This window comes from Malurus melanocephalus, unplaced genomic scaffold (genome assembly GCF_030028575.1).
Source record: "Malurus melanocephalus ecotype Western Australia unplaced genomic scaffold, MMel_1.1 scaffold_603, whole genome shotgun sequence".
Taxonomy (NCBI): domain Eukaryota; kingdom Metazoa; phylum Chordata; class Aves; order Passeriformes; family Maluridae; genus Malurus; species Malurus melanocephalus.
In genome coordinates, this window is record NW_026623835.1 from 286965 (window position 1) to 308588 (window position 21624).

The window sequence follows — 21624 nt, forward strand, 5'->3', positions numbered from 1 at the left end:
CAGGATTGGGTCAGCAGCAGCTGCTATGCATCTGCAGGGCTGGCTTGGGGTGGGCAGAAGATGGTGGGTTAAAGATYAAAATTAATGTGGCAAGCAACATAGTCTTCACTCTCACCCTTCTTTGTGAGTTTTAGCTCATTTTCATGAGCTAAAATTCCTGGATGGTTTCAGTTCTTGACTGTGGTTTTTTACCCCAAGAGAGTAAAGAGCAGTTCAGCCAATTCAACAAGAGGTCACCAGATTTTCTCAAAGCAGCCATTTAGTATATGCAGATATGCAACCCATTTCTTCCTTGGGTCACACATTACAGGAAAGTACTTAAATGGTGGAAATTAATTTAGCAAACAATTCCGTAATGATATCTATTAGCAATCAACAGAAGTTACTTTTCTCAGTGGTGGCCCTTATCTSTGCTGACCTTAATTAAGCACCATATGTATACATGACCTGCTCACTGTGGCTGTGGACCCTGTTGATGAGGGGTGACACCAAGCTATCCCCATCAGTGAAAATGTTCAGCATAGACTCTAGTGCTGTTCCAAATAACAGACAGACAGACATGACAYCTCTCATGTTAACCCATTTCCATAACACAGGTAAAACAGCCTGGTCCACCCAATTGGAAGAGCTTCATCTTGAAGTTTTTGAGATTGTTTTTAGCATTTTTCAGGAAACTCTCCCTGAATGGGATTTGGGTGATGGAAGCACCCATCTGTCTGCTGCTCTGACAGATGTTTTTCTTTTCCTCCATGGTTGATGAAGTTGTGGTAGCCAGGCTGGTTAGTCTAGCTCTGCAGGAGACAAGTTGTTGTCCTTTGTTGGGTCCTTCAGTGTAGGATTTTTGTGAGTGCATCCCAAAACAGGCCGTGTGCTCCTGGAAGAAGTTCCCTGAGCACAGGGTTTCTGTGTCTGTGTTTTATCTCTGGGCTCAGTTTGCCTGTGGCCTGTGACTCCTTAGGCTCAGATTTAATGTGACTGTCTGAAGGAAACAAGAGCCAACAGGGATTGGGCATTGCTCTGGCCCTCTSCTTRGTCAACCTCTGCCTGGCATCCTATCCGAAAATCAGATTATTATTTCCACCTCTTCCTTTCATTATTTGTCTTGTCATTGTGTGTGAAGTGCATGGGAAAGAGAAAGCCCTAAGTGCAGATTTAAGTGGATGCCAAATGTGTTATTGGCAATTTCACCCTACGTCAGAAAATGGAATAAAATGTCTCTCTGCAACACACTAACAGCAACCTCTTGAGTAACACAATGGGGATGTAAATGTATTTTATTAGAATGACTTTTAAAATATAGATGTATTAACTTCTCACTATTCTTTGTTGTTGTTTTTTCTTTCCCTTGCAGCAGACCATGTTGAAATTCTGAACAGTAAAATTATGGAGCACCAGGACTTCTTGGTGGGAAGCTGCGCATGGCCTTTCTGTATATATCCCTTCTTCCCTCTATCGTTCTCTACCACCTCTACAGTAAGCCTGTTGCAGCCTACATGTTAACCAAAAACTGATCAATGGGAATGTCAAAAAAAAAAGAAAAAAAAAAAGCACTATAGAAACAATTAACAAACAGCGCTCTGTTATATGAGATATACAAGTAGGAAATTATAATAGACTTTTATAACACATTACTTTAACACACTTAATCATTTTATGACTACCATCCTGATAAGTGCATCTGCACAGTGGACTGTTGGTTTACTGTATACTATCGATGGATAAATGTTTGTCTTGTTTTTAAAGTGTTATCTTACTGTTTTGTTTACATCATAGTCTATTGATTTGTTTTAAAGTGTACATCATTATCAAGTATACTCAATACCATTTTTTCATTATTGTTATGTCTTAAGTTTTCATATACTGTAGGTTTTATGGGGTTTTGTTTGTTTTTTACTAAAAATGTTATTGTGGGAAACAGGAATTATGTGCTTGAAAAACACGACACAGGAATGTTCTGCCCTTTGCTGGATTTTACTGTTAATGTCAGCTAAAGTTGCTTATGTTAAATGCTCCTTTTATCATTTAAAATTTGCCTTCAGATACTCTCCAAATTTTTAGTACAAGTGATATGAAAGGACAGCTGTAATTTTAGTCCAGTTCAGGGTATTTCTTTCAATACAATGAGCTGATTCTGGAAACTTTTAAAAAAAAAAAAAAAACACAAAAGCCCAGGCTCAATAAGGGGACAGGAACAATTTGCTCGGACAGGGGTAAGCATCAAGGGATTTCTGCAGCTCTGTTGTCCATTGAAGTGCATTCTCAGCTGCAAACGGCGCACAATCTCTCTCGCTGTTCTCATGGTGCAGTCAAAACAAACAACAAAAAAAATGGTGGTGGAGTGAGATAGCTTCAGTTGGGCAAAAGCTCATTGCATTGGAGAGGAGCAGGTGCCAGCCATTGGCTGGGGAGGGCCCGGGGCTGTGGCTCAGCTCAGGCTGGGTAGCACCAAGTCCTGGGGCTTGTCTCCACCAAGCATGCTGAAACWTTTCGGCCTGAAATCTTGTATGTGTCTCTTCTTGAAATTTTGTYAGCATGCCCCATTTATTTAATCACCATTTTCTGTTAAGTGGGTGATTTTTTTCCCACCCCCTCTTGATCTCTGGCCCTTTAAAGCAAACACAGCAGTAACAAAGCAGCAAAAAGCTCAGCATAAGCTTTCTGCTGTAGATAAACATTCATCTTAATGGAGCTCCTGTTGGTCAGTGGATTTTTTCTGGCACCTTCTACTTGATCAAGAGCAATGTTTGCTGCACAACAAGGGCTAGTTCTCAATACCTCCTTTTCATACGCACGAATGAAACCACGTCAGCCCGTGCACCCTGGACAGCCCCGCCTGTCGTTATGCTGCGTTGCTGAACAATCTGGCTGCAGAAATGCATTTTGGTCGAGGATACCACCAAATTCATCCCTGTCATAGCTCTACAGTATCATTGCCGTTATGCAAGAGATGGATTTGCTGTTGTAAATCCATCAACTCCGTACAAGGAGAAAGAGAATGGTCATTGAAACCAAGCAAGAGGCCAGCTCACAGTGTCTGGAGGGGTGACCACCCCGAACTCACAGTGGTCCTGTAGAGTGCCAAATTCAGACAACCAAATTTTCTTCTCTTGTCCCAATTCCTGGGCCTTGGTTTGATTTTCATTGCCCCCTCTTGTGCAGTGTGAGCACAGACAGTTTGCTAGGTGTGTATCTCYATGGGCTACAAGTGATGGAGGGGCACCTGGGGCGCAGCCTGTGCACCCCAGAGCAGGCTCTGACCATCTGCCCATGGAGACTCACTCACAGCACAAACCTTTGAGGAGCCCAGCTCAAAAAGGCCTTGAGGAATCCTTTTGTTCAATTCAGCAGACTTTGAACCAAACCCTGATAGAGTGGGGAAAAAAAMCAATCCTGAGACCTCGTTTATGGACCCTGAGTTTTGACAGTCGCTTGTGTCTGTGGATGTTCCCCAGCCATCCGTGCTCACAAGCGGTGGTGTGGCCTGAAATCAGTGACTCTCATTTGTATTGGTGACCACACACCTGTTCTTTTCACCACTGAGTTTCTGTTTCCCAGAACCATAACATTGTTAGTGGAAAAAGTGGATTTGAGTACTTCCTGTTTGAAATTATTTGTGTATCAAAAATGGGTTTTGCACAACCTGTGCCAGTGCCTCAACAAAGAACAGAGCTGATCTTCTTAAGCCAGAAAGGATGCATTCAAGCTTGTATGGCTTTATGAGTTCAAGGAGGTTGAAATTTTTTCAGTGCTAAATGGATTTTTGTATATCTTGACACTTTGATGTAACCTCCTATTTTATTTATCKACTTAAACATCTGGCATAGATGTGCATAGAATGTAAACCTAGAATACAGCTGTTTTCATGTCACATTTAAAGCACTGAAAAAAAAGGCGTTTAAGGATTATTTTTTATTAAAGAGGTCCAATGAGGGATGTTCAGGGTAGTTATATTAGGTGCCACAACAGTTTTTATATTGCTGGCAAATTTAGAGTTAATTTGTAAATGAGTTTAAGGAAAGAAAAGCTTGAAGCACTAAACTTCACCAAATTCAAAACAATCTCGGCAAAAATGCCATTTTGAGGTAGCACTATTTAAACTAGTTGTGCAATGACTTGCTCTAATTTTCTTTGTTCAAGAAAGAAAAGAAAAAAAAAAACAGTCGCCAGACTATAAATTTCCTAAATAGACTATTACAAAGTCACCGAGCTAGTTAGTGACTCTAAACAAATGTCATAAAAGCATGAATATCATCCTTTATTTGACAAGAGATGTATGTAAGTTTGTTTAAATCAATATAATTTTAGTGACATTTTTATAAGCTTCCCACTTTCCATGAACCTATATTTTTTATTTATCCAAAGTTATTTCTCTTTGTCCATTTCTCTCAGCCTTATGCAAACAATATGCAAGAAATGCTGAAACTTGGATAAAACGGGTCATGCAGAGGGAAAATGAAAGCTGAGATTGATCATTTTCACGAAAAAAAGGTTGTTAGTAGTTTCAATAAAAGTACTACTACTAAACTGTAACATAAGCAGACAATAAAAGAGGGATTTAAAATAAAATGGATTCATAAAACTATTAAGATTATTTTTGTTAAATACAGTGTTTTTAGTAATTTGGAACATGATTTCACAATCAGCCGTGGTTTTTTAGTTGGAAATTTTTAGCCGATGATTTTGGACTGTGTATTTTTGCATCGCAAACGTTCTAGAAGCCGTTACCTCCCCGGGGACCCCACGGAGCCCCCGGGACCGGGCGCGCGGGTGGCCAGAGCGGGACACGCGGTAGAGGAATGGCTCTAGGACGCGCGGGTACACAACGATTGAGAAACTGGAGYCCTCGTTTTTGTTTATCCCTTGTACATTTCACAGACATGAAAATTGAGAAAGGTGAAATTTATGAGGAAAATCTAATTTCCCATTCCTGTTGAATGGATTTAGTTTGATATTGACCTGATTTTACCATGTGCCTGTTGAAGGCCTTAGAGTATATACTGTATGTTAAAGACTGTAATAACTTTAAAAAAAAATAGTTGATAGCCTAATCCAAATGTAAATAGAGCTACAACTCATTGTTATTAGGCTACAATGCATTAATTCATGTCATATATTTTCATTTCTCTACCATTAGTTTTTAAGGTTTTCATTATTGCTTTTTTTGATATCTTTAGTAACTAATGAATTTAATTTTGAAGGAGAGTTAGAGAAAGTTTAAAATTTTTAATACATGTATTCAGCCCATTTAGTTATATTCTAAACCAACACTGAAGCATGGTAAGGTATAGAATACAGTCCATAACTAGTTTGTATAGTTTACAGTTTAAGAACAAAATTAACTTTGTATGTAACTCCTACAATGATAGATTCATTGTTAACTAATTATATTAAGTTGTTGTTGCTATGGCAACAAAACTACAACATGGCTACCTTTGTATACATTATTTGTGAAATTTTCACATGTAAATTAAAAGTGATGTGTAACAGTATGAGCTTGTTAAAGGTACAGTTCGATACTGTCAGATAAAGATATGATTGAATATTTTTAAAATCCCAAAGTCCCATGTGAACGCTGAATTTGTGTCTTTAAGGTCACTTTTTCAGTCAAGAAGTTTACAACACATGGATTTAGAGTCAGGTTTTATAGCTTGTAGAAATTGTTGTGTGGCAAGGGTTATTCCACAGTATTTTCACTTCAGAAACAAGGCAGCCTGTATTTACAACGTAGTGACCGGTCTTGCTTTCATTWCACATCCATTCACACAGTGGGAATTCAGAATTAATCCGTTTCAGTACTGTAGCTTTGCCTGCAATTTTCTTTTCTCCAGAAATTGAACACTCACACGATTACGTTACGATCAGGGCTAAATAATTAAGCATATAACTATTTTAATACTAATTTATATTAGCAAAAACTGTACATAAGAAAAAAAAATATTGTGGAATGACCCCGTAACAGTGTTGAAGATACAAATATGCTGCAGTTAAACTGATTCAGTTAGTGTACGAATGTGTGAGACACACCTTTTTTGCACTTATGTACATAGTCCACGAAAGAAATCCTTGGAACTTATTTTGAATATAAAAAGTCTGTAATAATACAGGAAAAGTTTGTAAAAGAGATAGGTATTACTAAGGCTTTGAAAAGGAGGAGTTTTTTGCTATAAAACTTATCTGAAAGCATGATGTTGCTTTGCTGTTGTAAAAGCTTTGTAGTTTGCCATAGCTTATTATACAGCAGACTGATAACAGGTCAGCTCCAACCTGCAGCACAGAGAATGGGAAACGGTGCGGAATTAATTAGTAAGGTCACTAGCAAAGATTCAAATTACTTTTTTTAATCAGCCTACATTTTCAAACACACCCCGGGTCATGTTTCTGATAGGTTGTGTTCTCCGTGAATCCTATTAGGACYGGGAGGTCCGTGGCAGCACACACACACATTTTTCCTAGCACCTAATCCTATTTCTAGCTGGAAGTGTTTATCTGTGGGAGGTGATTGTCATTGTGGCGAGTGTTTTAAATCCCAGAGYGAATTTCAAATGTCGCAACTTATTGATTTTTTTAAAAAAAATAAACCTTTTGGGGCAAGGTAACGAAATGGAAGGAGCTGGTGAGCCGTGGATGGACAGGGATGGGTTGGGATTGTCTGGGACCAGTTCTTTGTGCTGTGTGACAGCTGTGGTGTTGGTTTGAGAGGCACACGGTGGTGCTGGGGCAGGGAGGTGGAAGCTGGTGCAGTGTGGTCAGCTGGGTGCTCCAGGCTGGGGCTAACAAACCCCTCGGAGTTGGCCCCAAAGGAGAGCAAAGCTGTGGCCTCTCAGTGAGCAGCCTCTGCTCCTGTTTGTGTTGGTACTGCTGGGGCTCTGCAGTGCCAGGGGATTTTGGAGCAGCTGAAGCGCCTGTGTTGACCCATTTATTTTTGATTGGAACAAGTTTCAGTTTTTGTTGGATTTTCTTTTTAAAGTTTATTTTTTTATTTTTCTTGCAAAACCCAAGCCCTACATTTGCTTCAGAAAAGTCGCTGATTTTGCTGTGAGGCTGGTCTTGACTCGAGCACTGAGTCCTCCAGAGCAGAACTGATGGGAGGTGGCACCTGATGTCACTGTCACCCTTCCCTGCCTGCCCAGAGTTAAGGTCTGAGCTGTTGCCAAGCCCAAGGGCTGGTCCTTGGCCAGTGTTCCCAACCCCTGGCAATGCCAGCGTGTGCCCAGCCAGCCCACTCTGCACCACGGGGCTGTGCAAGTGGTCGTTTGCTTAACTGGAGCAGCCCCAGGGTCTTTAAAATGAGGAAAAATCAGATGTTGCATCTTTCTCTCTGGTGTTATATAATAACCTAGATTTTAATATGAAATAATCAGCTAGTTCAAGGCACCACACGATTAAGGCTTCCCTCTGCCGTAATCAATTTCTATAATCAAGCTCTTTCTCATTTCTAGGATTATGAGAGAAAAATATGTTGCACTATGTGAAATGAATCATAGCTGGTCAAACTTCGTTGGGGTATGAGCACGATCATGACAACACTGCTAAAATCTTTGCTAGTGATCTTTACTGACATCCTCTATCATCAAAAATAACTCTATATGCCTCTCAAAGGAGATATTTAAACATGCAAAATAACACAACTGTTAAATAAAATGAAGTTATTTTTCCAAACACACAACAGAGAGAATTACCTGACACCGAATTACAAGGTTCCAGTTCTTTATTACTGTACACAGATGCTATTTGATAGTGGTGGAAGCCAAATGATTTTGTTGCCATGGCTTTTGTATCCTAGCAGATGAGGGGATGATAAGACCATTCTTAGACTGGATTATGGGATTTTTTTTTTCTTTCCAATTAGCTTTGTTTTAATTATATTTTTATTTTAGATCATGAAAATGAACCAACTCCCCACCCTTTATTACATCACCCGACAACAGATCACTATTTTTTTTTATAAATAGAGAATTGTATTTTAGGCAATCACTAAAATCAGAGAGAGAATGTTCTCCTAAATTGTCAATTTTTAATTTAAATATATAAAAACATTTATACTGTACTGTGTAAAGTAGATCTTTGAAGCACATTCTTCTTTTCATAGGCATTTCTGGTAAAACAAAGTAAGGGAAACATTAGATATCAATTTAATGGTATAGTTTAGAAAATATATACAAACAATTACACTTAGCCCTGTGGAATTATAAGAAATTAAAATATCATTGGATCCAGACAGGCATAGGTTAATGCAGTATTTCAGTTCCATAACAGGATAGTTCATTCCCTCAACTGCTACCAACAGGGTGTACGCTTTGAATTTATTTTTCTTTTTGCCACATTATATTGCTGTAGTGCTTGTACGTGCTTTAGAAATGTGCATAATGCTACTCATTTTAGTATGTTACTTCTATATTGTTATTGTTTATTTTTTGATCTTTTAATAAAGTGTATAAAATTCTTGGTTATGTTTTTTATGGATCCATATCTACACATTAATAGGAGTTTACTTTAAAAACTTTTCAAGTTCCARTTTATTAGTCCCAAACTTCAAAGATTCTGATGTAAAAATAATAACTAATGAATTTGAATCAATGTTATATCTGAAGTGTAGATCAACAGAATAAATTTCTTTCCAGAAAATACCTTCAGTATTTTGAATTCTGTAGCCAGTGCCTCCTTTTTACYGGATGCATTCGGCCTATCATATTAAAGTTACTAACACAAGACAGACATTTGTATTTTAGAAAAATAAAAAGTAAAACTTTCCAGATGCTGCCTTTTGGTTTCTCTCATGCCTTAGACCTTYGGAGACACATGTGATGTGGTCTGCTTGGTTTGTATTTTTCCATGCTTCCTTTCTGACCCTGTCTGTGATGTGATTAGAGAGGAGATCAGAGCTGTGCGTTTGAAGATAACCACGAAGAATCAATCGACTCCCATTCAAAGGCCTGCAGCTTTTGTAGCACAGTGATGTGTGTATTAATTTTTCTCTTTCAGCATTTGTGTCAGATACGGTTTTGAACGTCCCAGTGCAATAATACAACAGTGAGCTCCCCTTTGGCAGCAGCCTGGAGTCCCCAGCTCTCTYCCAAGTGCCCGGCTCATCCCGGGCTGCCCGCTCAGGCTCGTTCCTCCAGCTGGCACAGGCTGGGGCTGCCTCTCACCATGCTCTGGAGCCACCCTGGCTGAGCTTGCTCTGGGCTGCTGCAAGAGAAAATTGCTTCTTGATGAGCTCGTTTGTCCTTTCTGTAACATTGCATAATTTAGAGGTAAGAAAATCACTCAACAGCATGGCCACTTTGGTCACCACCTTCTTACCAATAGCACTGCAGAAAAGGGGCTTTTATCCTTAAACTGGCTTGAGGTCACCCCTTGCTCCATCGAGGCTTAAAGCTGGAGGCACCGAGCCAGGGCACGTGGCTGTCCCAGGGCACAGCGTTACTTGGCTTGTGGGCAGCAGAGGACGACGTTGGGAGTCTCAAGGATGTGAGTGACTGCCCCTGTGACGTGTGAGTGTCACCCAGGCCATGATGGGACACCAGCGTGACGGATGAGCCCGCATGGTGCAGCTAGAGGGGCCTGTGCCAGCACCAGATCCTTGGCCATTTTCACAAAGGAGTTTAAAAATCTGATTCCTGGGAGTCRGGAGGGATTAGGAGTTTGAGAATAAGTGTGTGAAGGAATTTGGGTGCAGCAGAGCTGCTCGGGGCAGGAGGCGCTGCTGGAGGAATCACTGCCAGACGAGGCTGGGCAGACACTGCTCCTCATCCCCAGCAGGACAAGCTGCTGACTTTGAGAACAGACAGACCGAGCCCAGGACAAATTATGTAACCGCTGCTTTTTCATCAGCCTGTTCCCCTGACTTCTCCTTGCAGGTTAATTGACTCTATTTGTGTGTCAAGGCCACTTAGAGCTTTCTTCTATAAATGACTCCTGCCTTGTCTGATGGCACACTTAAATGTCTGAATTGTTTCTAAGATCCAAAAAAAAGTGGAACTGAAACTTTTCTAGGCAGTTGATGGGGAAGCACGGGATCCTTCCCGAATGGTTACTCATAATTTTTATTGCTAGCTTTGGTCTGGCTTTGTTTCCCTGGACAGGGGCTGTCAAGTGATGCTTTCCTYGGAGCTGTGGGAAGGTCTGAGCTTTGGCTGCTTGGAGACACCAGCTCTGCTCAGGAGAARCCTCCCCCATGGAGGAGGAGTGGGGGTGGTAGTCCCACACTAGCACCGAAAATTGAGGGCAGTCCATCAACAACARACTTTAAACTGTTTCAAGACCAAACAGCATCCTTGGGCCAGGGATGTGGGATTTTACCTGGGGCCCATTTGCTGAAGTTACAGGAGGAGCTGCTGTAAAGTGCTTTATAGGCAGAGTTGGATTAAAAGATCTGAGCAAAATTATTCAAAATACTGTATTTACAGCATGTGTCATTTTGAAGTCTTGCAGCACCTGGCCCATCTATCTTCTTTTTCATTAGGGTTTGTTTGTACGGGAAAGTCAAGTTTAATACARAAATCTCCATTTAGCTCTTTGGCTGTTGAAGCTTCAGTGGGAACATGGGAAAAATACACTTTTTCAAGACTTGCTCCATATTCAGATAGTCCAAAGCCAGTTTTTATTCAATCTGGACTTAGTGCTGGATAAATAGGTAATTTTGATCTATTTATTATGAGAAATAAGAGAATGGAGAAATATTTGGCTAATCCCCAGTGAGTTGTGTATCTAAAATATCTCTCCAACACAAGCAGCCCTTTACTGTCCCCAGGAGGGGTTRGGTCAGAGCGCAGGGCAGTGTGAGGAACAGCCTGTACCCTGTCACTTGTGCTCTGAGCTGTTGTGCAGACAATGCACCAAGGTGGTGGGACCTGCCCCTGGTACATCTCTGGAATGGCAGCACACACAGGATCCCTGTGAGCAAGCCAGGAGACCTCTGAGGTGCCCATAGGCAGGGAAGCCGAAAAAGCCACAGCCTGGAGGGGATGGGCTTGGAGGAGCGGCACACTGGCAAGCAGCTCTGATGGGGTGCCAGGCAGGCTGGGCTCAGTTGGACGGTGTTTGCTTTGTCCTTCCCTCCCTGTTTCACCTTTCCCAGGGTGGTTCTGCCAGTCCGTTTAGCAGGCATGTGCCCTGGCATCTGCCCTGGACCCGAGAGTGTAAATGCAGCCCCTKGGGGACAGCCCGGTGACAGCTCCCAGCTGGCCCTGGTTCGGTGCTGCTGCACCATTTCTCTCCTCACAGCTGCAGCTGCCTTCCACCGAGGTATTTCTGCTTTGCTCCATGATTCCCGTAAATTATTTGCTCGTAAATGTTACCGGAGCCTTCCCGAGGGAGCCGCTGCTCCCACCCTCCGCAGCCACCGCTGTGTCTGTAATAATCGATGCGGTTTCTGCTCTGATGCTCCACAGCGCCCAAACACAGCCCATCTCCATGGCAGGGCTTCTGCTGCAGCTCCCGCATGTCCTGTGCTCCCCACGGCCCTGAGCGCTTTGTGGCCATGTCCCCATCTGTCCCCAGCCCTGCATGTCTGGAAGGGATCCTGCTGGTGATCTGCTCTGGGTGATCACATCAAGGGGTGCTGGGCTGTTTGGGGCTGTGCATGTCTGAACCGAACCGAAGGTGCGTGTGCTTTGCAAAGCTTCTGCAAAAACTCTTATTGAAGAAAACTGTGTTTTGCTTTCCCCCACAGAAACAGAAGTCTGAATCAAAGCCATYAGGAGCCTGCCCGAGGGCCACACCCTGCCATGGCAGCAAGGAGATTGGGATGTTGTCACCGCTGTGCTCAGAGCCGTGTGTGGCTGTGCGAGGCAGGGGCGATGCAAAGGTAAGGCCGTTCATTCTCTGGGGTGCAGGGTGCTGGTGGCCACCCCCACCCCGTGATGTTGGGGTGTGTGGGAGCAGCAGGTGCCGCCTCAGCCGCTCCCCTGCCCAGAGCATCCCTGGTACTTTGGAAGCTGGATGTGCCCACAGCCCAGAGCATCCCTGGGTACTCTGGAAGCTGGATGTGCCCACAGCCCAGAGCATCCCTGGTACTTTGGAAGCTGGATGTGCCCACAGCCGAGAGCATCCCTGGTGCTTTGGAAGCTGGATGTGCCCACAGCCCAGAGCATCCCTGGTGCTTTGGAAGCTGGATGTGCCCACAGCCCTGCCGTGACCCGCAGCGAGGTTTGGGACAGGCAGGGCCCAGCAGGGCTGGCAGCAGGAGGATGGACGGGTGACACACAGGTCACACATGACGATGCTACTTGTGCTATTGCATAAATCAAGGGGATTTTGGTGAGGGTAATGAGGGCAGCTCGGGGCTCTGGGCTGGGCAGGATGAGGCCTTGGAAGRCTTTAATTTCCTACATTGCACAGTCTGAGGGTGGGGGCTGTGGCCACATTGGACCAGTGGGGTTGGACTGAGGGTAGCCCATTCTGAGAAGGGAGGTGGGCTGCAGTTCCCCCCAGCCAGGCTCTTGCCCCTCTGCCAGCTTTGCTCAATTATGGGAAATCCTTTAAGCTTTCGCATTAGTGCTGTATTTAGGTCTGCACTGTATTAGGGCTTGGCGTGGGGAGYGCAGTGAGATTTCTCACTTAATAAAGAATGTTTTAACGGCATTTGTCACTGTGGGCCCGGTGCCGGGAGCCAGGTCCTGGGCAGGCAGGCAGGGAGGGTGCTGTGGGAGGTGAGGGAGCTGGGCTGGCTCCATGGCCTGCTGCGCTCAGCCCTGGCCAGGTCCCATCTCTGCCCCTGCCCTCCCGCACTGAGCATCGGGACAGAGGGTCCTGCTCTGCCCCGTTACCCACCCAGCCAGGGGGGAGCTCAGGTTGTGCAYCCCAGGGCTGCAGCTGTGCCCTCCCAGCCCATCTGCATCAGCACAGCTGCTGGCAGAGCCCAGCCACCCTCCCGTGAGGCTGCAGGGCTGCTGTGCTGGCGGGGGGCCCGTCCTGCTGGCAGCCAATGTGTCATCGGACGGAGATCGGGGATCATGAGTCACGAACGCCCACCACCGCCAGCCTGGCCCTGGCACAGGGCTGCAGAGCACCGGCAGGAGCTCGGAGAGATCTGCCACCTCCTCCTCCTCCTCCTCCTCCTCTGCCTCTCCCCTCCTGCAGCCTCCACAGGCACCGAATGATGGAGCATCCCCCTCTGGCAGCGCCCACCTGGGGCTGAGGTGACAGGACAGTTCCCCGGGACAGGATGGGGATGTGACAATCCCCCCTGAGCTCTGCTCGCAGGTTCCTGGCACTGCCACGGCTCTGCCCACGGCTCCTGGGCAGCTTGGCAAGGACAGAGCTGGGAGGAGCTACCGGCTGAAATGTGTCCCCTGGGCTGCAAGTAGCTGAAGCTGGGGCTGGGCCAGCCCAGGGTRTGCTCCATACTCCCCTTTGAGTGTGGGTTTCTCCATTAATCAGGTAATTGTTGGGGCAACAGACTACTAGATCCAGATTTTGAGCCAGTGCTGGAGGTGGCTGTGCCAAGTGGCCCATGCTCTTGTGGAGGGCAAAGCTCAGCCCTTGGCTCGTGGGCAGCTGAGGAGCCTTCTCTCCCTGCTCAGCCCCATGAGTGGCACTTTGACYCTTGTCCCCAAACTCCAGCCCCTGYAGCCAGGGCAGGGCCCCAGCCCAGAGAGAGCCAGGCTTCTGTCCCAGCCCTGCATGAAGGGCAGGAGTGAAGTTGTGCTGTGCTGGCAAGCCCAGTGTGAGTGAGTGTGGCCGTCCCCTGGCTGGGGGCCCAGCTGGGAGCCCTGGCAGCCTCTTTCCGTCTCCCTCAGGCCTGTTGAGTGAGCAGGAAAAGCAAAATTTTGTGGGATTTTTGTGCATCTGCTGCTGAAACAGCCCCTGGAGCAAAAGCAGCCCCAGTGCATCTCCCAAAACAACCCCTGGGGTCCCAAGGGAGGGCCCCAACCCCAGAGAGAAATCATCAGACAGGGAAAGCTGTTATTTCCTTTCCGCCTTTGCCTTCTCCAGGGCTGGCCTTGATTATTCCTTTCAGCAACACAAAGTGCTAGAGAGGCKCAGCAGCCAGAGATCAATTTTCTCTGCTCTTGGCGCAATGTCTCTCTGCACAGGGGGAGGTGGCTTTTTCCTTCCCCTTCCCATCATGCTGAGACTCGGTGGGTGACACCAGGGGCGGTGGGAGGGTGACAGGGAGCCGTGTGCCAGCCCTCCTCACCTGGTGCTGTGCCCATGGAGGGTGTCACAGCCTTTCACTCACGGCCATTCAAGAGCAAAGACATTGCTGGGAAAGAAATCCCAGCTCGGCTCTGCATCGGTGAGGCACAGTGTGGGGTGGCAYCCTGTGCTGCTGCCTCTGCTCCTGCTGGGACGCCCCCTCTCATTCACCACAGAGCCCTGGCTAATGGAGGATGACTTTCTTTCTAGGGAACATGCAGAAATTTGTCTCCACAGGAATAATATGCAAAGATCTCATGTTTGAGTGATTGGAATGTAGTGATGGCACAAGGTACAAAGAATAAACACGGAGTGATCCAAGATGCTTCTCTACACAGACAAGCTGAGGAAAAAAAATAATTAAGAGAATTTCAGAATTTTAAGAGGATGGGGAAGAATTTGGCATGGGATTAAATATTAGAGAAAAGATTAGAAAAGCAAAAAAGGCAGATGAGAAAAGCCTGAGGGGTGAGGCAGATGGAGCAGAGCAAGGAGAGCTGCCAGCCCATGGACAAGGACTAACCTAGGGATGAGCCCTGGCACTGTTCCCACAGTGTCCCCACATTCCCACACGGGAGCTGTGTCCAGATCCACTGTGGCACAAGGCAGAAGGAAAAGCATCCTCATCCTGGCCCTGGCATGGCTGGGCTGGCTCAGGGGCTGCTGGCAGCGAGGTGCCCGTGGCTGTGGATCAGTGGGGCAGCGGGCCCTTGGCGTGAGCGGTGGCTCTGTCCGTGCAGGGCTGTTTGTTTGTTGGTCCATCTGTGCAGGAATGGGAGGTGGATGCCTGTCCTGGAGGCAGGGAGGACCAGCCTGGCAGAGCCACGCTTTGCTGCCATCAGCCATTGGTTTGATCCCTCCAGGCTGCTCAAATTAGGAAATCCTTTGAAACACCAAAGTGTCAGAAGGCAGTACAGGGCAGCCGCTCCTTGCTTCTTAAAGCAGAAATACATCTGGGGTTTGGATCACCGGCTTTTATCCACAAAATGCTCCAGCAGGTTCATAAACTGCAGAACAAAATACTAAAGACTGCAGGCAATTATGGCAGAGACCTCTGGAGTSCTCCCCAGCACGAGGAGCCCCAGCGAAGCTGTCAATGGCTCCCACGGCTTCTGATCCTGGCTGGCAAATATTAATTTTGTTTTTTTTCAAGTTGAGAAATTAACTGCTTTGCAACGCCGTCCAATATGAATACTCTAATTAAACAGTTTCAGTGCTCTTCTCCTCCCAGGACCTTCCCTGGCCAAGCACTTTAACCCCTTGGTTCCCGGGYTCCTGGAGCAGTCAGCCTCTGAGTYCTGCTGGTTTGGCTCCCTTGGATGACAGTGATGGATGCCACAYGTTACCCAGGCTGCAGCTCTCCGGGGTGTTGTGAAGACCCTTGCTGGTGCCTGGATTGTCTCCAAGCAGCCAGGTGTCCTTTCCAGCTGAGTTGACAGGCTCTGGCGTGGAGGACACACAGCTTTGCACGGTCGGCCTCCCCTGACAGGATGGCTGATGGAGTGTCTGATGGTGAGCTCGCCGTGTTCCCGCTCTGCAGACGGTTTGTGGCTGCTGGCAAAGGCAGCCCGGGGAGCAGCTCTGCCTGGCTCCCACTGCCCGAGCTCTGCCACTGCCCTGCTCTGGAAAGCCTTYCCCTCKGGCCTCWGGCTGAGCTCTTCCAGAAGCATCTCATCCAAGATGTGCCCCTGCCCTCACCAGAGGTATGTGCAGCGTGGCCGTTTGGGGACATGTGCCTGTCACAGGGACTCTCCACTGATATTGCTGTGTTTGCACATCCTCTGCTGTGGCTGGAGAGAAGAGGTGGATGCAAAAGTGAGTGCCATCAGCACGGGGAACGGGGCCATGCCAGGCAGATGGTCTATGATATTCTGATTTGATATTCCATCATTCTGAATCAAATAGGAGGAGCCACTCTGCAGCAGTTGGTGAGGGTGGCAYTGCCCACTGGGCAGTGGATCTCCCACATTCCACGAGTGCTGCCACAACTCGGGTATTGTGCATCCCATCCCAACCAGGAGTGATTTTCCAGGAAAGAGGCACAAATATTTCAGCAGCAACATCCTTGTGTCACCCACCCAAGGCACCGAGGTCCTGCCACCAAGACAAGGCGCTCAGCAGCCTCGGTGACAGCGCCTGTCCCAGGGCTGGGGACAGCAGCAGGCAGTGGCTGTTCTGGTCTCAGGTCACCGCACAACCTGGCAGCGCCTGCCCGGGCACTCAGCACGCTTTAATGAGCTCAGCACCAGAGCCTGCGTGGAGGAATTAACGATTCGGAATAATACTTGTCACTTTGCTGTGAGGAAATTGTCAAGTGAAAAGCAATTTACTAAAAAAGAGGGAGGAAAGAAATGGTTTTGCTTATTAAGATCAACATCATATTAAAGTATTTTCTCAATACCCCATTTGGGGTGAATTTCACATTTTCTCTCTCTTGTTCTCGCCAATGAGAGTAAAGCAGAGGGTTTCACTCTAATTAATTGTTGGCTGCTTCATTTGGCCAGCAAATTTCATGAGCAAGGTTACACATTTCTGTAGCATTTGAATTGCAAATGCTGCAGCAATATGATAAAAAAGGGAAAACACGTGGAATTCTAAAAGCAAATGGGTACCTTTCTGTAAAACGCCAGCTTAAAATTGCTTTATTTTCACAAATCTTAAAAATATACCTTGACAGAGTATTTGACTTCCCCCCTCCTTTCTTTTCATTTGGGGTTTAAAGCAACAGGTTTGGTTTATGTGTTCACTGTTGCCTTTAGCCCTAAGGAGCTGCATTTCCAGTTTTACTCTACTGTTGGCTAGAAATTTTAAAATATGTATGTATATGTATTTCCAGGAAGAGGCTGTCCCATGTGTTGGGGATTAACAAGGGCAAATCTGAAGACAGCCCCATCCCATCAGCACTGCACAAATGTGTGGTACCCGAGGAGAGGGTGGCATTGTGTCAGGTGTGAGGAGGACAGGACAATTTTGGGAGCCAGGGAGCTGCAGCCCAGCCCAGAGCCGGTGAGCCATAGCTGGAGGCACTGCAGAAAGGATTACAGCAGCTCGGACTGTGAAGGGCAACGAGGAGAGAGCTCGACGTCTGGAGAAAATAGGAAGAGGAATGACCCGTGAAACCTCATTTCTGGCTGCACCTCCGGCTCACTTGCACGGAGCAGTGACTCATCAGCACCCGGAGACACAGAGACCTGCTCGGATGCTGATCCTGCGGGCAGGAGATGCAGCATCAGAGGCGATAACCCCTCTGGGATGCTTCTCCTCCCAGAAATCCCAACAGCCTCCTTGTTGTATCAATTATATTTCWGTGCAGCCCTACTTTTCCTTCCAAATCAGCAATTGCTTTGGAAAATGGCCTTTGCCTCTTTTGAAGCCCCATCATGCCTTTTGTGGCTATGAAAGTAATGACTAAAAGCTGAGGGATGGCAGAAAATCAGAAATTTCTGAGAAAGGTCTTCAGGATTTGCCTCTGAGTCATCTCTATATTGGAAGGAAAAGCTGGCAAAAAAGAAAAGTATCTCTGCAGGTTCAGARTGAGGAGTCTGGGCCAGGTGGACACATCCAGCCCCTAAGACRCATTTCACTGGAACCTGACAGTGCTGAGATCAGAAGCCATCACTGCAGTTACGTGACCGTTGTGACACCACCGCCTTGAACGATCAGCCCCCGGTGCTCCAGCAGTCATTTGAGCCCTGAGGAGCCTGTCCCTGCCCTGCAGCTTCCATGCTGAACACCATAAGGCACAATAAGTGGATTAGCAAAACCTCTGGAAGAGGSGAAGGAGAAACGACACTGGGTCTTAAGCTGGTTTTGCATGTATTTACGCAAATGATGTCCCCAGCTAGACGGTAAGTGAGGTGAAATCCGGGCTATSCCTGCTGCCCTGGCTCAGCAGCCTGCTGCAGGCTTCCTGGCAGAGGAGAGCCTGGYCTGCAGCTGGGGCAGACACAGGGAATGAGAGTTGATCGATGGTGGCAGCGGGGACAGCACGGAGAGGCGGTGGTGGCCGCGCAGTGCCCACGCTGTGACTGCAGTGAGGAGGCTTTGGCTGCTGGGGGTGGTGCAGACCCACCCTGGCATCCACAGGACATGCTCCAGACTCCTCACTCCACCCACGGCTTAGAGATGCTCCTTTGTCACCTCTCAGGGTGCTGCTCCCAGTTCCTCCTCCCTGCTGGGCACAGCACCGGGCAGGATTCATCTCTCACATTGGTGAGATGGGGATTGCAATTATTCCTGGCCCTTGCTTGTGCCATCTGTCTGTTCCCTGAACATCCCTGCAGGATCTGTGTCTTAGCAGGTTAATTTAATAAGAGCCTGCTTTATTGTTGCTGGCTGCAGGCAGAGCACAGAGCAGCTGAGTCCATCAGCAGCACAGAGCTGCTCTGGCAGCAATCGAATCCTGCCCGGATGTTCATTTGGGAAGGTTGTTTTGCTGAGAAAGGGCAAACCCTCCTGGGGCAGCACCGAGGGCTGAGCCCTGCTCCTTTCTCCTTGGCAGGAGCCGTGGAGAAAGTGGCAGCAGAGATTAAATCAGGCCTTTGACCCGGGATGTGCCGCACCTCGCCGGGAGGGGATGGTGACAGCCAGGGAGTGGCAGGGGCGGTATCGGCAGGAGCTGCCCTGCCTGGCCGGCTCAGGGCTTGGCCATTTATGGCAGAAGCAGCTCTTCYCATCCMGAGTTTCAAAACCTTTTACATCACCAGCTATTTTTGTGGCTCGGGATATGTGGCGGGGCACAAGGCGGTGAAAGAGCTGTGCAAACTGTTTAACCAAGGGAATGATTCGTCTCAAGGATAACGAACAACCTGTGCACTTTGAGATCCGCCTTCTCTTTCAGCTGCAGAAATCTATGCCCAGGTATAAAATGCTGTGAGTTGGGAAATGAATCTTGGGAATCCAAATCGATACTGAAGGAGGTAAAAAAATCCATTTTCCCAATCCCGTGGCCACCTGCTTGGGCTTCCTCTCAGCCCAAGAGCAAGGCGTTGTTGGTTAAAGTCAATTGCACAAAAATATATTTGGCTTTTCTCCCGCTGTGCTCTTTGCCCCCTTCGTCTCCCGCAGTCATTCCTCCACCCATCACAAACATAATGGACCAGCAGTGGCACAAAGACGTGCAGATAATGAACCTAAGTGACCGTGTAATCTCATTATTGTCACCCTCATCCTCCCTTGCCCCCTTTCTCCCTCCCCCCATTTGTCACTGTCGCCGATTGTGTCATGGTTAAAATTAGATGGGAAGCTCCTCTGGGAGCAACCGCGGCTCTCCTTTATCCCRAGCACCCTGAGTGCATTAAGGTACTTTGCAACAACTCGTGATTTCTAATGGGGTTGAAGTAGGAGGCAGCCTGTTTTAATGCTCACCTTTTTACATTTTGGAGCTGATTCACCAGCCACATGAAAATCTTCCATCCAGGCACGTCTGCCTCCTGCCAGCGATTCACTTGACAACACAATTTTGGAGGCAACGGCGAAAGCAAGGAGAGGGGTTTTTACTTACATGTAACAAAGAAGAGTGAATTGAATTTGGTGTAACTTAAGCAAGATTTGAGGATAAAAGTCCTCAGTGACCTCTTCCCACAATGGACATGCTCTCTCTATGGATAAAGAGAAAGGAAATGAATAAAATGGAAAAGAAATGAATAAAATAAAGCTGTTTGTGAAACCAGCCACAAGCAGAGTCACCTCCTCAGTGCCTCTGGACGGTTTTAGCCTTGACCAGGCTCTGTGTCTGCCCTGGACTTGCAATCAAACAGGCGATGCGGAGGGCAAAGGGACAAATCCAGCACTTCACACGTGCCTGCTGAAATTGTGCAGACCGCAGGAAGCAGCAGAAACAAATTTAGTTATATTAGAGGGCAGCTTCTCCTAAGGGTGGGAATCACAGAGCTGGGTCTGAAGCGGCTGGGGGGGGATTTCATTTTAGAAAGAAAACAGACATCGATTCTCTTTATTTACTTGCTCCGATCGCCGGGGGAGGCTCGGGGCGGGCAGGGATGGGGATGGGGATGGGGATAGGGATAGGGATGGCTCCGGTGCCGTGCTGACACCTGCTGTCCGCCCTGCTCGGAGCCGTGAGCTGAGCACAGCCGGGACACTCGGGCCACTCTGGGACGGCTGGCGTGGAAAGGGATCCGGAGAAAAGCGAGGAGACAAAGGCAAAGCTCTGCCAAAGCGTGTGGCAGCCGGGGAGRGGTGAAGGCACCGGATAAACCTCGCAGGTAGAGGTGAGAGCTTTCACAGGGTCACAGAGTGGTTTGGGTTGCCGGACCGAGCCCCCAAATTGTTAAGAAAATTAATCTACAAGTGCTAGAAATTTATGTCTAAAAAAGGCAGAAGAGTCTTACAACTTTATTCATGAATAAAAAGAGAAGTCATAAGCATTTTTCATGGAGTCTCTCAAATTCATAGAAGACACAGCCTCTTTTTATCCTAATTTTTCAGCCACAATTCCCTMTCTCTTTCCCTATTAACTAAAGTACTTGMAMAGYACAAGCTCCCCAAAACACCTAATAAAACCCCCCTTTCTATCATACATTGCCCCCTTTCAATATACATCTCTATATCTCTGCTCTTATAGTCCATTAACAAAATCTAAAATAAGTCAATCAAATGAATTCTTATGGAAATCCTTTCCATTGTTTCTTTCTATCTCCTAATATCAGCCTTATCTTACCCCTAGAATCAATGTATTTGTAAAGACACTCCTTTCTCATTCCTTTCAGAAGGTATTTTGCAGATGTTCTCATTCCACCCCTGCCATGGTAGGGACACCTTCCACCATCCCAGGGTGTTCCAATCCCAATGTCCAGCCTGGCCTTGGGCACGGCCAGGGATCCAGGGGCAGCCACAGCTTCTCTGGGCACCCTGTGCCAGGGCCCCATCACCTCACAGTAAAGATTTTCCCCTAATATCTAATCTAATCTTTCAGTCTGAACCCATTGCCCCTTTCCTGTCACCACATATATCTGTAAACAGTCCCTCTCTGTCTTTCCTGTAAGCTCTCTTCAGGCAGTGGAAGAGACAATTAAATCACCCCGAAGCTTTCTCATTTCCAGGCTGCACAATCCCAATTCTCTCACTCTTTTCTCATATTAGAGGTGCTCCACCCCTGTGATCACCCTGGTGACCCTCTGTCACCAGCCCAACGGGCTCCCAGGGATGAAGAACCGCCGTGCCGGTGTCACAGCCCGGCTCCCCTCCCGGCGGGGCTGTGCCCAGCAGGGATCTCAGAGGAGTTTTTTAAAGAGTTCAAGTTGTCTAGTGCCGAGCAGGAGCAGCGCGCCCCTCACAGAGCGATCCCTCAGCCGCGCCCACCACCGCGAGGCCGCCATGTTGGGGGCCGGCCAGGGATGTGCCCCGGTGCCACACGGAAACCTGTCCCCCAGCACAGCGCGGCTGCCTCGGTGCCACACTGAAACCCGTCCCCCAKCAACGCGTGTGCCACGGTGCCACACTGAAAACCGCCCCCCCGGGCGC

General features: G+C 47.3%; 1 protein-coding gene across 2 annotated transcripts in view; it reads left to right on the forward strand.

Annotated features, from left to right (window-relative positions):
• MBNL3 (muscleblind like splicing regulator 3) overlaps positions 1-8443 on the forward strand; it is a 57633-nt gene extending 49190 nt beyond the window's left edge. For both annotated transcript variants that reach the window (XR_008966438.1, XM_057383029.1), the window contains one exon: positions 1352-8443. The gene's annotated coding sequence lies outside the window, so the exon portion shown is untranslated. The remainder of the gene's footprint in view (positions 1-1351) is intronic.
• The last annotated feature ends 13181 nt before the right edge of the window (positions 8444-21624 follow it).